The following is a 12,682-nucleotide window of genomic DNA, read 5'->3' as shown; positions in this document are numbered from 1 at the left end:
ACTTTTAGATTATGCGCACATGTGGAGGATTTGTTTATGACAAAGTCTGCATTTGTTGCAAGTGAGATTTGCAATGAGTTTTCTTGCAGTACTGCTGCAGACACCGTATGCATGGCTGCAAAGTCCACAATGAATTCTACAACAAGAACAGATATATCGCGGGCTTGAAAATCTCCATTGCAGATTAACTTGTGTGTGAAAAATGCCCACAACACGTAGACATGTCTTGTACCTTAACCACATTGGTTTTACTGTACTGTGGAATTGCTGCTGGAAATTCTACAAACCAAATATACAGCTAATGTGCAACACATGTATGTAAGCCTTATTTTAATTTTGCACGGTTACTTTCAGCATTATTTTTGGGGAGGAAGGTGGGGTGCTTAAAAAAGAAAAAAAAAAAAAGAAAATGTAAAACGGTTGTCCAGGCTGAAATGAAGACTTTGCAGCCAGTGCAACTGCAACATGTTACAGCAGACTGCCAAATCGTGACATTTGATTCCTCATGTGGATGGATGGTTGCAATCTACATACTTGGGGTCTAGTGACGATTTAAAGGGAATCTGTCACCACATTTGACCTATCTAAACTATTAACATGAGCATATAGGTTATAGACTGCTAGAGAAAGTCCTTCCTGTGTGTCTCATATCAGATGCCTTACTGCTGATAAATCTGTTATAAATAATAATAATAATCTTTATTTATATAGCGCCAACATATTCCGCAGCGCTTTACAGTTTAACAGTTTCAAAACACAAGTCATAAGTAACAACGCTAACAATACAATAATTAAAGCAAAATAAGACGAAATAAGACGACCCTGCTTGTGAGAGCTTACAATCTACAATGAGGTGAGGGAGATACAGAGTACAGGTGTATATTTACAATGGTGTATTTACAATGAAGGTCCAGCCATCTTGCGGGAGTGAAGGATGGATGGAGATAGTGAATGGGCTACACACGCACACTTACACAGAGAATGACTTTGATTAGTGAATGTGATAGGCCGATCTGAACAGGTGTGTTTTGAGGGAGCGCCTAAAACTATGCAAATTGTGGATAGTCCTGATTTCTTGGGGTAGAGCATTCCAGAGGATAGGAGCAGCACGGGAGAAGTCTTGGAGTCGGGAGTGGGAGGTACGGATTAGTGTAGAGGTTAGTCGAAAGTCGTTTGCAGAGCGCAGCGATCGGCTAGGCCGATAGACAGAAATGAGAGAATAGATGTAAGGGGGTGCCGCACTGTGGAGAGCTTTGTGGGTGAGAACAAGTACTTTGAATTGGATCCTATAATGAATGGGCAGCCAATGTAAGGACTGGCGAAGAGCGGACGCGTCCGAGTACCGGTTACCCAGATGGACGATCCTGGCCGCTGCATTAAGTATGGACTGGAGAGGGGATAGTCGAGTGACGGGGAGGCCAATTAATAGAGCATTGCAGTAATCCAGGCGAGAGTGGATCAATGCAACAGTAAGGGTTTTTGTTGTTTCCATAGTGAGAAAAGGGCGGATTCTAGAGATGTTCTTTAGGTGTAAGCGGCAAGAGCGGGCAAGGGATTGTATATGGGATGTGAAGGAGAGATTGGTTTCAAACATAACACCCAGACAGCGCACCTGCTGCCGGGGTGTTATTGTGGTACCACCCACGGAGAGGGAAATGTCAGATTTAGGGAGGTTAGTAGACGGTGGGAGCAGAAGAAGTTCAGTTTTGGAGAGGTTGAGTTTCAGAGAGAGAGCGGACACGATATTGGAGACTGCGGACAGACAGTCACTGGCGTTCTGTAGTACAGCGGGGGTAAGGTCGGGGGAAGACGTGTATAGTTGTGTGTCATCAGCATAAAGATGGTACTGAAAGCCAAATCTACTGATGGTCTGTCCAATTGGGGCCGTGTAGAGAGAGAAAAGAAGGGGGCCAAGGACTGAGCCCTGAGGTACCCCGACAGCAAGAGGAGATGACGTGGAGCCAGAGAACAAAACACTGAAGGAGCGGTCAGAGAGATAGGAAGAGAACCAGGAGAGAGCAGTGTCCTTAATGCCTAGTGACTGGAGCCTAGAGAGTAGGAGATGGTGGTCAACAGTATCGAAAGCTGCAGATAGGTCAAGAAGAATGAGCAGAGAGTGGTCACCGTTACGTTTTGCTGTCAGAAGGTCATTGGTCACTTTGATGAGTGCAGTTTCAGTCGAATGTAGGGGGCGGAAGCCGGACTGTGAAGGGTCTAGAAGGGAGTGAATGGAGAGGTAACGGGTAAGGCGGGAGTAAACTAGGCGTTCCAAAAGTTTAGAGATGAAGGGGAGATTGGAGACTGGTCTGTAGTTGTTTGTGCAGGATGGGTTGAGAGCAGGTTTCTTTAGTAATGGAGTAACGATGGCGTGTTTGAAGGAGGATGGGAAAATGCCCGAGGAGAGGGAGAGATTAAAGATTGTAGTTAGGTGGGTTGTGACGACTGGAGAGAGAGACTGGAGGAGATGTGAGGGAATGGGGTCGGTAGTGCATGTAGTCGGACAAGAAGAAGAGAGGAGTCTGGAGACTTCTTCTTCTGTGATGGGATCAAATGTGGAGAGTGAGCCAGGGGAGATGTAGGAAGGGATGGGAGTCACAGCACTTGGTGGTTGGGAGCAGATTTCTTGACGGATATTATCTATTTTTTCTGTAAAGTGGGAGGCCAGGTCATCAGCACAAATGTCTGTGATAGGGGCTTGTGCTTTTGGCCTGAGGAGGGAGTGAAAAGTGTCAAAAAGTTTCTTGGGGTTGTTGGCTAGTGAGGAGATCAGGGTGGTGAAGTAGGTCTGTTTGGCAAGGTGAAGGGCAGCGTTATAGGTTCTTAACATAAATTTGAAGTGGATGAAGTCTTCTGGTTATCCCTTTATATAAAGGACCTCTTCCAGGCTCTGAAAAATAACTCTGCCTCCAGAGATTATTTTACATAAAGGGGGAGTTACCAGTGTGAAACAAGTAACCAAAACAGAACAGGAGAAATTAAATGTGTTTTCTTGCACATACATTTTTTGCTTCTCTTTGAGCTCTGCTGTATTGCAAGAACATTGCAGCTCTGTCTGCAGGAAGATGAAGCTGAGAGGAACCAGCATCTGTGTCCGGTATAATCACACACAGCTCTGAAAAGATCAGAGAAGAGAGCGGCCATTACACATCACACTTGTTACTCCCCTTCATGTGAAATAAGCTCTGGAAGCAGAGTTATCTTTCAGGCAGCATCCGCCCCAAAGGCTGGAAAAGGTCATTTACATAAAGTGATAAATCATCTTTTATCAACAGTAAGGCTATGTGCGCATGTTGCGGATTTGATTGTGGAAATTTCTGCATGAATTCTGCCTATCTTAGCAGAAAACGCAGTTGAAATTCCACAAGGTTTTGATGCTTTTCATGCGGGTTTGTATGCGTTTTTGTAAGCTAAATAAAGCTATATTTAAAAAAAAACAAAAACGAATTGTGACGTAATTTTCTTGTTCAACCTCTACTTTTTCATTCTCCATTGAAGACCATAATATCATTACATACATGTTCACATATAATGTTTACACAAAAACAAATATAAGTAAATATAATAAAAAAATTGCATGGGCTCCTGCGTGATTTTCAAAACCAGAGGGAAAGCCGACGGCTGATGTTAGTATTTCTGGGAAGGGGCCAATAGTCGTTAAGTTTCCCAGGCTATTAAAGGGAATCTGTCACCCCATTTTTGGCCCAGAAGCTGCGGCCACAGCCATCAGGGGCTTATCTACAGCATTCTATAATGCTGTAGATAAGCCCCCCGATGTAACCTGAAAGATAAGAAAAACGAGTTAGATTATACTCACCCGGGGGTCTGGTCCGGCGCCTTCCATCTTCCTTCTGCCTCGGCTCCTGAGCAGGCGTATTTTCTCTGCCCTGTTGAGGGCAGAGTAAAGTACTGCAGGGCGCAGGCGTCGGACCTCTCTGTCAGGAACACCGCACTGAACTTGCTCACTCAGCCAGTGCGCGTGTCCTGAGTAAAGCGAACTGTGCTCAAAGATACCTGTGGAGCGGGCAGCAGCCGAGTAGATGCGTACTTCAGAACAGCAGGACCTGAAGCACGTGACTGCTAGGGGCGTGGCCTAAACTCCAGAGAGCTAGGAGCTGCAAGAGAACTCCTAGCAGGGTAACTGCGAGACAAAGTTACCAAGGGGCATAGACAGGGAGGATAGTCAGGACGTAGCTAATGAGTCATACACAGAGATAGCTGCAAGGTACAAGAGGGGCGAGCAGAGAGTAGTCAGATCACAGACAATGAGTTATACACCGAGAGGGTAGCGCCGCACAGAACCAACATGGGAAACAGAACCGGGTCAGAACCATATAAACAAGCTATAACAACGAACAGGCACACAGAGGTTAGCACACTCGGCCAAAGGCAAAAATATAACTGGCAGGGATTGGAGCTTCCCAGGGGTTTAAGAAGCTCTCCCAGAACCAAAAAGAGGCCACACTCATTAATCCCAGGTGTGCAGGTCAAAACCTGCACTGAGCTCCAGACATTAACTCCTGACGTGCAGCTCAAAAACCTGCACTGGGATCATGACACTGACCTTTTCCATCGCCTGCGCACTGCAGTAGGGGAGTATATGTTGGTTTATTATTTTACATCATTTCTAGGAGACGAGGGCGTCGGGGGATTTGGTGTGAGGTGAGTAATTGGTTTTTATTTTTTATGTGAATATGTATGTAATTATACTTTTCTTTTTTAATAGTGAGCACAGAAAGTAATAGTGAGGACAGAAATTTCCGCAGCATGTGCACAACAATTCAGGAATGCCATTAATTAACACTGCTTAAGTAAATCACTTGCGTTTTTGTAGCATTTCCGGGTGGAAAAAATGCTGTGGAAATGCAACGTGTGCACATAGCCTAAGACATCTGACATAAGGCATACAGGTATCACTCACCTCAGCAGTCTATACTTGTATACCAATATTAATCGTTTAGACAGGTCAAATGTGGTAACAGAGTCCCTTTGACTTTTTCAACAGAAGATAATTGGGACAAGCCACTTGAGTCTAGTTGGCAAGTGACCACAAGTATGCAAATAGCATACATGAGATCATATGATCGACCAACGATATGGCAAACATACAGAATTCTTGATAGTGTACAAATAGCATTGTCACAATTCAGCAGTTTGCAGACAGTGTAACTGCAGACTTCAATGAAGACTGGAAAACCCCTTTAAAGAGGCTGTCAGATATAGAAAAAAAATATTTTGAGGCATGAATGCTCTTAAAATAATATTTTTTTTTGCTCTATATTGGACAACCCTTATAAGTATTGTTGGATACAAGCATCAATCAAGAATTCTGACCACGCCTGAGAAAAAGAAGGTCACCACCTGCTGAGCTGGTTTTCAATTTTTAACTCTAGTAATAAAGGAAAAAAAAAAAAAAAAAAAAAACGAAGCGCATTTTACATAGTTTGACATTAGGCCACAGCAGTTTTGGTGTAATAAGTAGATAGAAAATGACACAAATCTGAGGAGATTAAGGTGAATTTGACAAACAATCCATCATGACGTGCACCATATTAAAACGTGGTGCAAAATGTATACAGAATAAGATGCAATTTTAAAAAAACAAAAAGACATGAAAAAGGAACAAAGAACTTCAGAAAAGTGGAAAATAGGATTGATGTATGGGGACCCATGTGCATCCCCAATCCCTAAACGTACTAAAATTGTGGCGCATATTCCAGTCACAAGTTAAGCCAATAGGTGGTATAATATGATGCAAATTTATCAAACTGCCTTCATCCTTGATAAATTTAGCTAATTTTCTGAATATCTACTTAAAGTTTGAACTGTCTAAAAGTTACAGTATATACCCGAGTATAAGCCGACCCCCCTAATTTTGCCACAAAAAAAACTGGGAAAACTTATTGACTCGAGTATAAGTCTAGGGTGGAAAATGCAGCAGCTAAAAATAGATAACAATAAAAGTAAAATTAATTGAGATATCAGTAGGAAAAATGTTTTTGAATAGCCATATTGAATCAGGAGCCCCATATAATGCTCCATACAGTTCATGATGAGATACAAAATACACCCCATATAATGCTGCACAAAGGTTATTTAATGGTGCCATAAGATGCTCCCTAGAATAATATGCCCCATATGCTGCTCCATATATCATGCCCCCATAAGATGCTCCATACATTATGCCCCCATATGCTGCCGCTGCACATAAAAAAATGACATACTCACCTCTCCGTCGCTGGGTGTCAGGTGCCGGTGTCGCTGCTGGCTCAGGACCTGGCACATGAGACATTCACCTGTCCTGCGTCCATCGCTGCTGCTCACCGCTATCTGCCACGTCATCTGTCAGTGACGTTCAGGCAGCAGAGGGCACGGCACGCACTAACCATGTCACCGCGCCCTCTGCTGTCTGAATGTCACTGACAAAGGACACATCAGACAGCAGCAAGCAGCGATGGAACGAGGACAGGTGAATATAGCCTATACTTAACCCGTCCTGGCGCGGTCTCTGCAGCTCCGTTCTCCCACTGTCTCCCTTCCTGCCTTCAGCGGTCACGTGGTACCACTCATTAAACTCATGCACATATTCATGAGTTTAATGAGCGGTACCATGTGACCGCTGAAGGAAGGAAGGGAGACCATGAGACAAGCAGGGGGGCTGCACAGACCGCGCCAGGAAGGGTAAGTATGACCTGACACCCCTGCTCCCCCTCCAACCCCCTGGCATATATGACTCGAATATAAAAATGGGCTGAAAATCTCGGCTTATATTAGAGTATATACGGTACTTATTAATAGTAAATATACCCCACAGTGTGTAATTCTTCAAACGTTGCGTTTTTGCATGCAACGTAAAAGCTTTTTTTTTTTTTTTTTTTAATACAGTAGAAGCAAAAGCTATGAGATGTATACGCTTGTTTTTTTTTCTTGATGACAACTGGAAAACAGTATGTCCATTCTTTCAGTGTTTTTTCACTCATCAGTTTTTGCAGACTTTTTAGTGGGGGAAAAAAAAGCAGGTACAGAGGGATGTGAAACCCATTTATTTTTATTTTCCCATGATAAAACCAAAAAGTAGTGCAGTGCGCAGGTGCCCGGAAAGGTCAGAAAGGCCCAGTGCCTGCACACTGCAGGAATTTGCTCTGCCCTCAACAGGGCAGATAAGTATACCTGTGCAAGAGCGCAATGCCGGGGAGCCATGAAGCAAGCAGGAGGGCAGCATCGCAAGAAGATAGGAGACGCCGGACCAAGACCTGCGACACCCATCGGACTGGACCGTCCCGCAAGACAGTATAATAAAAGTTATTTTTCTTCTCTTGCAGGTCAGATCGGGGGCTTATCTACAGCATTAACAGTAACTTGTATGATCAAACCTGGTGACAGGTTCCCTCTAATTCCAGGTAGGCAAAACTGCTGAGTTTTTCAAGAAGATTCTTTAGGGAAATAAAAAAACGCTGTCGTTTGCTGAAGCATCTTCCTCTTGAAAAGCTCACCGGGTTTGCTTGTCTGGAAGACATGTGTATGAGCTAATTTTTAGGGTATGTGCACACTGAGTTTTTTGGTGGTACGGATTTTGTAGTAAAATCCACAGATAAATCCGCAGGACTAAAGTTTATCTGTGGATTTGCCTGCTGCTTTGCCCTGCGGTTTCACACCTCATAATGGTGTGAAACCGCAGCGTTTCTGCACAAAAGAATTGACATGCTGCGGATTGTAAACTGCGGAAAAATCTGCAGCATGTGCACAGCGTTTTCCAGTTTACCATTGAAAACAATGGTACTGTACAACGCACCTAAATCTGCTGCGGACCCGCAGCAGAATCCGCACCGTGTGCACATACCCTAAGTCGTTTCCGGAGTGCTTTTTCAAAATTTGTGATTACAAACATTTTCTTTAGCATTTTATAGGTGTTTTTCTAACACTATTCAACAATAAAGACACTACCAGCAGGTTTTGTAAGCAAAAAGGGACAAAACACTCAAAGCAAAGAAACCCGGTGTCTTACGAGCTCTTGACTTATTCTGTAAGTATGAGAACAGCCCCCGTTTGCTTCTCTTAACTACTTAGCGTCTTTTGAAACCGGAAGCACTTAAAAGATGCTCAAAAGACTTAAGGCCCCATCACACAGCGATCTCGCTGGCGAGATCGCCCGATTTTGTGACGCCACAGCGATCTCGTCAGCGAGATCGCTCAGTGTGACATGGATCAGCGACCGGCCCCCCTGCTGGGTATCACTGATCGCGCTCCATTGTCCTGGGCCGATTTTTGATCGTTGGTCTCCCGCTGGCTAGCGCGCATCGCTGCGTGTGGCAGCGAGAGACCAGCGACGCTGGTTTCCGATGTAAACAGCGGGTACCCAAGAGCTGTGCGGCTCTTAGATACCCGCTGTATACATTGGAAACCAGCTTGCTCGCTGGTCCTGATCGCTGGAGGGGCAGTCTATGTGACAGCTCACCAGCGATCCCATCCATGTCGGATCGTTGGTGGGATCGCTGGGACATCGTTATGCGTAACGGGGCCTTATCGGTAGGCTATGTGCCCACGACGAGTTTTTGATGCTGCTCTTTTTTGCAAAATCACAGCGTCTTACAAATTTATTTTTTACTCAGCATAAACCAATCTGCGGTTAGTGTTTCAAATCTGTAACAAGTCAATTTCTCTTGTGGTTATGCTGACTTTTTGTGCAGATTCTCCCCATAGATTTGCGTTAGATATGGAAAATCTGCAGGTAAATAAATGCATGTGTTTTTAATGCGATACCTCAGTAGAAAAACGTCTTATCTGCACCTGACAATATCAATAAAGCTGTTAAAGCAAAACACCAGGAGGTATCAAAAATAAAGTAGCTTTATTTAAAACATGACATACCAACAAGAGACAAAAACCGCAGCGTCAAGAAAAAAAAAAAAAAAAATTGTAAAAAAAAATAATACACAACACCAGGGCTGATCAGTAAAGCCCCCGTTACACACTGCGATATCGCTAGCAATATCGCTGTAAAGTCACCGATTTTGTGACGTTGCAGCGATATTGCTGCATGTGATACTTACCTCCGACCGGCTCCCCCGCTTGTTATCGCTGATCGCGCGAGAAGCTCCTGGACCATTTCTCGTCGGTCACTTCCTGCGGCGCCGACGAGCGACGCGTGGAGCGGGCGGGAGGACGCAGGATCGCCGCGTCTGACAGGTAAGTAGCGATCCCCGTCCCCAGCGATGCCGCTGGTGAGATCTGCCTGTGTGGCAGCTCACTAGCGACCACCTAGCGATGCACCAGCGATCCTGACCGCGTCATATCGCTGGTCGGGATCGCTGGTGCATCGCTAGGTGTAACGGTACCCTTAGTCAAACCTCCAACACCAAAGCACCGCCTCACTACTAAGCATGTACATAAAGTACAGCCACAGATTCATCTCAACTAAAAGCCGAGATCCTCAGATCAGGAACAGAACAGGACATTTCATAACTTTCCCAAATCCTTATTAAAAAATGTACAGCACATCCTGCATTGTACTACTGTAACCAACGTATTATGTATTGTTTCAATCGGTACATGATTTTATACCGGACTCCACCAAAATGGACATGGATTCCACTCCACAGCTCTGCTCAACACAATGAAAAAAACTCAAGTAACCTAATAGGTGCAGAAAATCTGCATCATCGAAAACTTAGCAAAAGCTCATCATGGGAACGTAGTTTAGAAGGAACCTGTCACCATGAAAATGTAGGCCAATCTGCAGGCACCGTGTTATAGAGCAAAGGAACTCGAGCACATTGATATATCGTTTTGTGAGAAAAAAAATAAGTATAGCTTGTATTTTAAGCCTCTGCTCTTTCTGGGACTTTTTGTCCAGTTGGTGATCTACAAACTTATGCAAAGCAGGCTGTCATTCACTGATGGGACCAGGCTCTGGGCCGAAAAGGACAGAGAATTAAAAAGCACTCCCTTCCAAGTTTGTGATTTATTAAATGTGTATATGCACGTCACGTAGTGTGAGTGTATTAATATACTCACCTACCGACACTTTCGCTAGCGCCGTTATTCTCCACTTCTCGGTGACGTCACCAATATGCAGACTGAGCGGGTCACACTGCATGACCCGGAAGTGACCTTTACAATGTAAGTCTATAGCAGGGGTCAGAACGAGGCTCCATAGGCTTTCATTATAAAAGACTTTTCACTCACGCATAGATAGAGCAAAGTGACCAAGACAGTCTCTTGAGCGGTGACACCAATGAGAAGTGTGGAAGGATAGCGATGGACACTGTAGAAAGCAGTGGTAGATGAGGAGTGTTTCTTTACATAAAACAAGTTATACTGGAAGTCTTTTCTCACAAAACTTTATTCCAATCTGTTCCAGATATATCTATATATACACATACATACACACACTGCCTGTAACTTGAACTGTCACTGTTGGACAAAGGTTGAACTTGATGGACGCATGTCTTTTTCAACCCATATAACTACATTTTCACGGTGGTGGCTCTTTTTTACCTAGAGATGCAATGTTCACTCTTTTCAGCATATAATTAGCGGTTTTTCAACTAGGTTTCGGTGCCAAGTCACCTGAAAAATAACCTATCATGGGCACGTACCCATAGGATATGTGCACGTCATGTCTAAGATACTGTCAGATGCACAAAGGGGTGGGTTTTTTTAGGCAAAGACGCTACAAAAAAAAGTCAGCCTTTTCCGCCTGTGACTTCGCTGGAGGTTTTGCTGCGTCTTTTCCATACACTTTCAACTATAAATACAAGTTTTAACCTTTCAACGGATTCGGACTCCTGAAGCAGTTACATGCAGCAACAAAAGACAGCGTGCACAGCAATGTCACGTTTGTATTGCTGTGCATTAGGTCTTTTTTTTTGGGTGCTTTTTCACGTGGATTCCAACTGGAAAAAAAAAATATCATCTGCATCACATACCCTGAAGGTGATCTTCACTGCAGTTTTATGAGTTTTCTGAGTGGAAACTCCTTTGTCGCAATTGGAATATTTTTATTACACACATCAGGTCGCATGTGAGTGTTAATTTTAGGTCTGGTTACCTATTTTCTCCAGGACATTGGGACAATAAAACCCTTCCCTTCTATGACTGTGATGGTAACAGTTATAATTACAGGACAGTGGTTTGTGACATAATTCCAGATCTGTGGTCTCATCTATAGGAAATAAAGTCTGTATGCACCCCCACCTTCTGTCACCCCGATACTGTGCCCTCACAGCCCAGGGGCCAGCAGCAGGGGCCGCCCCCCCTCACAGCCCAGGGGCCAGCAGCAGGGGCCGCCCCCCCTCACAGCCCAGGGGCCCCCCTCACAGCCCAGGGGCCAGCAGCAGGGGCCCCCCCTCACAGCCCAGGGGCCAGCAGCAGGGGCCCCCCCTCACAGCCCAGGGGCCAGCAGCAGGGGCCCCCCCCCCCTCACAGCCCAGGGGCCAGCAGCAGGGCCCCCCCCCCCCTCACAGCCCAGGGGCCAGCAGCAGGGCCCCCCCCCCCCTCACAGCCCAGGGGCCAGCAGCAGGGCCCCCCCCCCCTCACAGCCCAGGGGCCAGCAGCAGGGCCCCCCCCCCCCTCACAGCCCAGGGGCCAGCAGCAGGGCCCCCCCCCCCTCACAGCCCAGGGGCCAGCAGCAGGGCCCCCCCCCCCCCTCACAGCCCAGGGGCCAGCAGCAGGGCCCCCCCCCCCCTCACAGCCCAGGGGCCAGCAGCAGGGCCCCCCCCCCCCCTCACAGCCCAGGGGCCAGCAGCAGGGCCCCCCCCCCCCCCTCACAGCCCAGGGGCCAGCAGCAGGGCCCCCCCCCCCCCCTCACAGCCCAGGGGCCAGCAGCAGGGCCCCCCCCCCCCCTCACAGCCCAGGGGCCAGCAGCAGGGCCCCCCCCCCCCCCTCACAGCCCAGGGGCCAGCAGCAGGGCCCCCCCCCCCCCCCTCACAGCCCAGGGGCCAGCAGCAGGGCCCCCCCCCCCCCCTCACAGCCCAGGGGCCAGCAGCAGGGCCCCCCCCCCCCCCCTCACAGCCCAGGGGCCAGCAGCAGGGCCCCCCCCCCCCCCCTCACAGCCCAGGGGCCAGCAGCAGGGCCCCCCCCCCCCCCCTCACAGCCCAGGGGCCAGCAGCAGGGCCCCCCCCCCCCCCCTCACAGCCCAGGGGCCCCCCCTCACAGCCCAGGGGCCCCCCCTCACAGCCCAGGGGCCCCCCCTCACAGTCCAGGGGCCCCCCCTCACAGTCCAGGGGCCCCCCCTCACAGTCCAGGGGCCCCCCCTCACAGTCCAGGGGCCCCCCCTCACAGTCCAGGGGCCCCCCCTCACAGTCCAGGGGCCCCCCCTCACAGTCCAGGGGCCCCCCCTCACAGTCCAGGGGCCCCCCCTCACAGTCCAGGGGCCCCCCCTCACAGTCCAGGGGCCCCCCCTCACAGTCCAGGGGCCCCCCCTCACAGTCCAGGGGCCCCCCCTCACAGTCCAGGGGCCCCCCCTCACAGTCCAGGGGCCCCCCCTCACAGTCCAGGGGCCCCCCCTCACAGTCCAGGGGCCCCCCCTCACAGTCCAGGGGCCCCCCCTCACAGTCCAGGGGCCCCCCCTCACAGTCCAGGGGCCCCCCCTCACAGTCCAGGGGCCCCCCCTCACAGTCCAGGGGCCCCCCCTCACAGTCCAGGGGCCCCCCCTCACAGTCCAGGGGCCCCCCCTCACAGTCCA

At 48.1% G+C, this 12,682-nt stretch overlaps 1 protein-coding gene across 1 annotated transcript in view; it reads right to left on the bottom strand.

The window, feature by feature from the left end:
- The window catches only part of PPP1CC (protein phosphatase 1 catalytic subunit gamma), a 53,182-nt gene that overhangs the window by 38,923 nt on the left and 1,577 nt on the right, over positions 1-12,682 (bottom strand). The window lies entirely within an intron of this gene.

This window comes from Dendrobates tinctorius, unplaced genomic scaffold (assembly GCF_039654945.1).
Source record: "Dendrobates tinctorius isolate UK_male_01 unplaced genomic scaffold, ASM3965494v1 ptg000003l, whole genome shotgun sequence".
Classification (NCBI taxonomy): domain Eukaryota; kingdom Metazoa; phylum Chordata; class Amphibia; order Anura; family Dendrobatidae; genus Dendrobates; species Dendrobates tinctorius.
The sequence above is the reverse complement of the archived record's forward strand: the minus strand, read 5'-3'. Positions and strand labels throughout refer to the sequence as shown.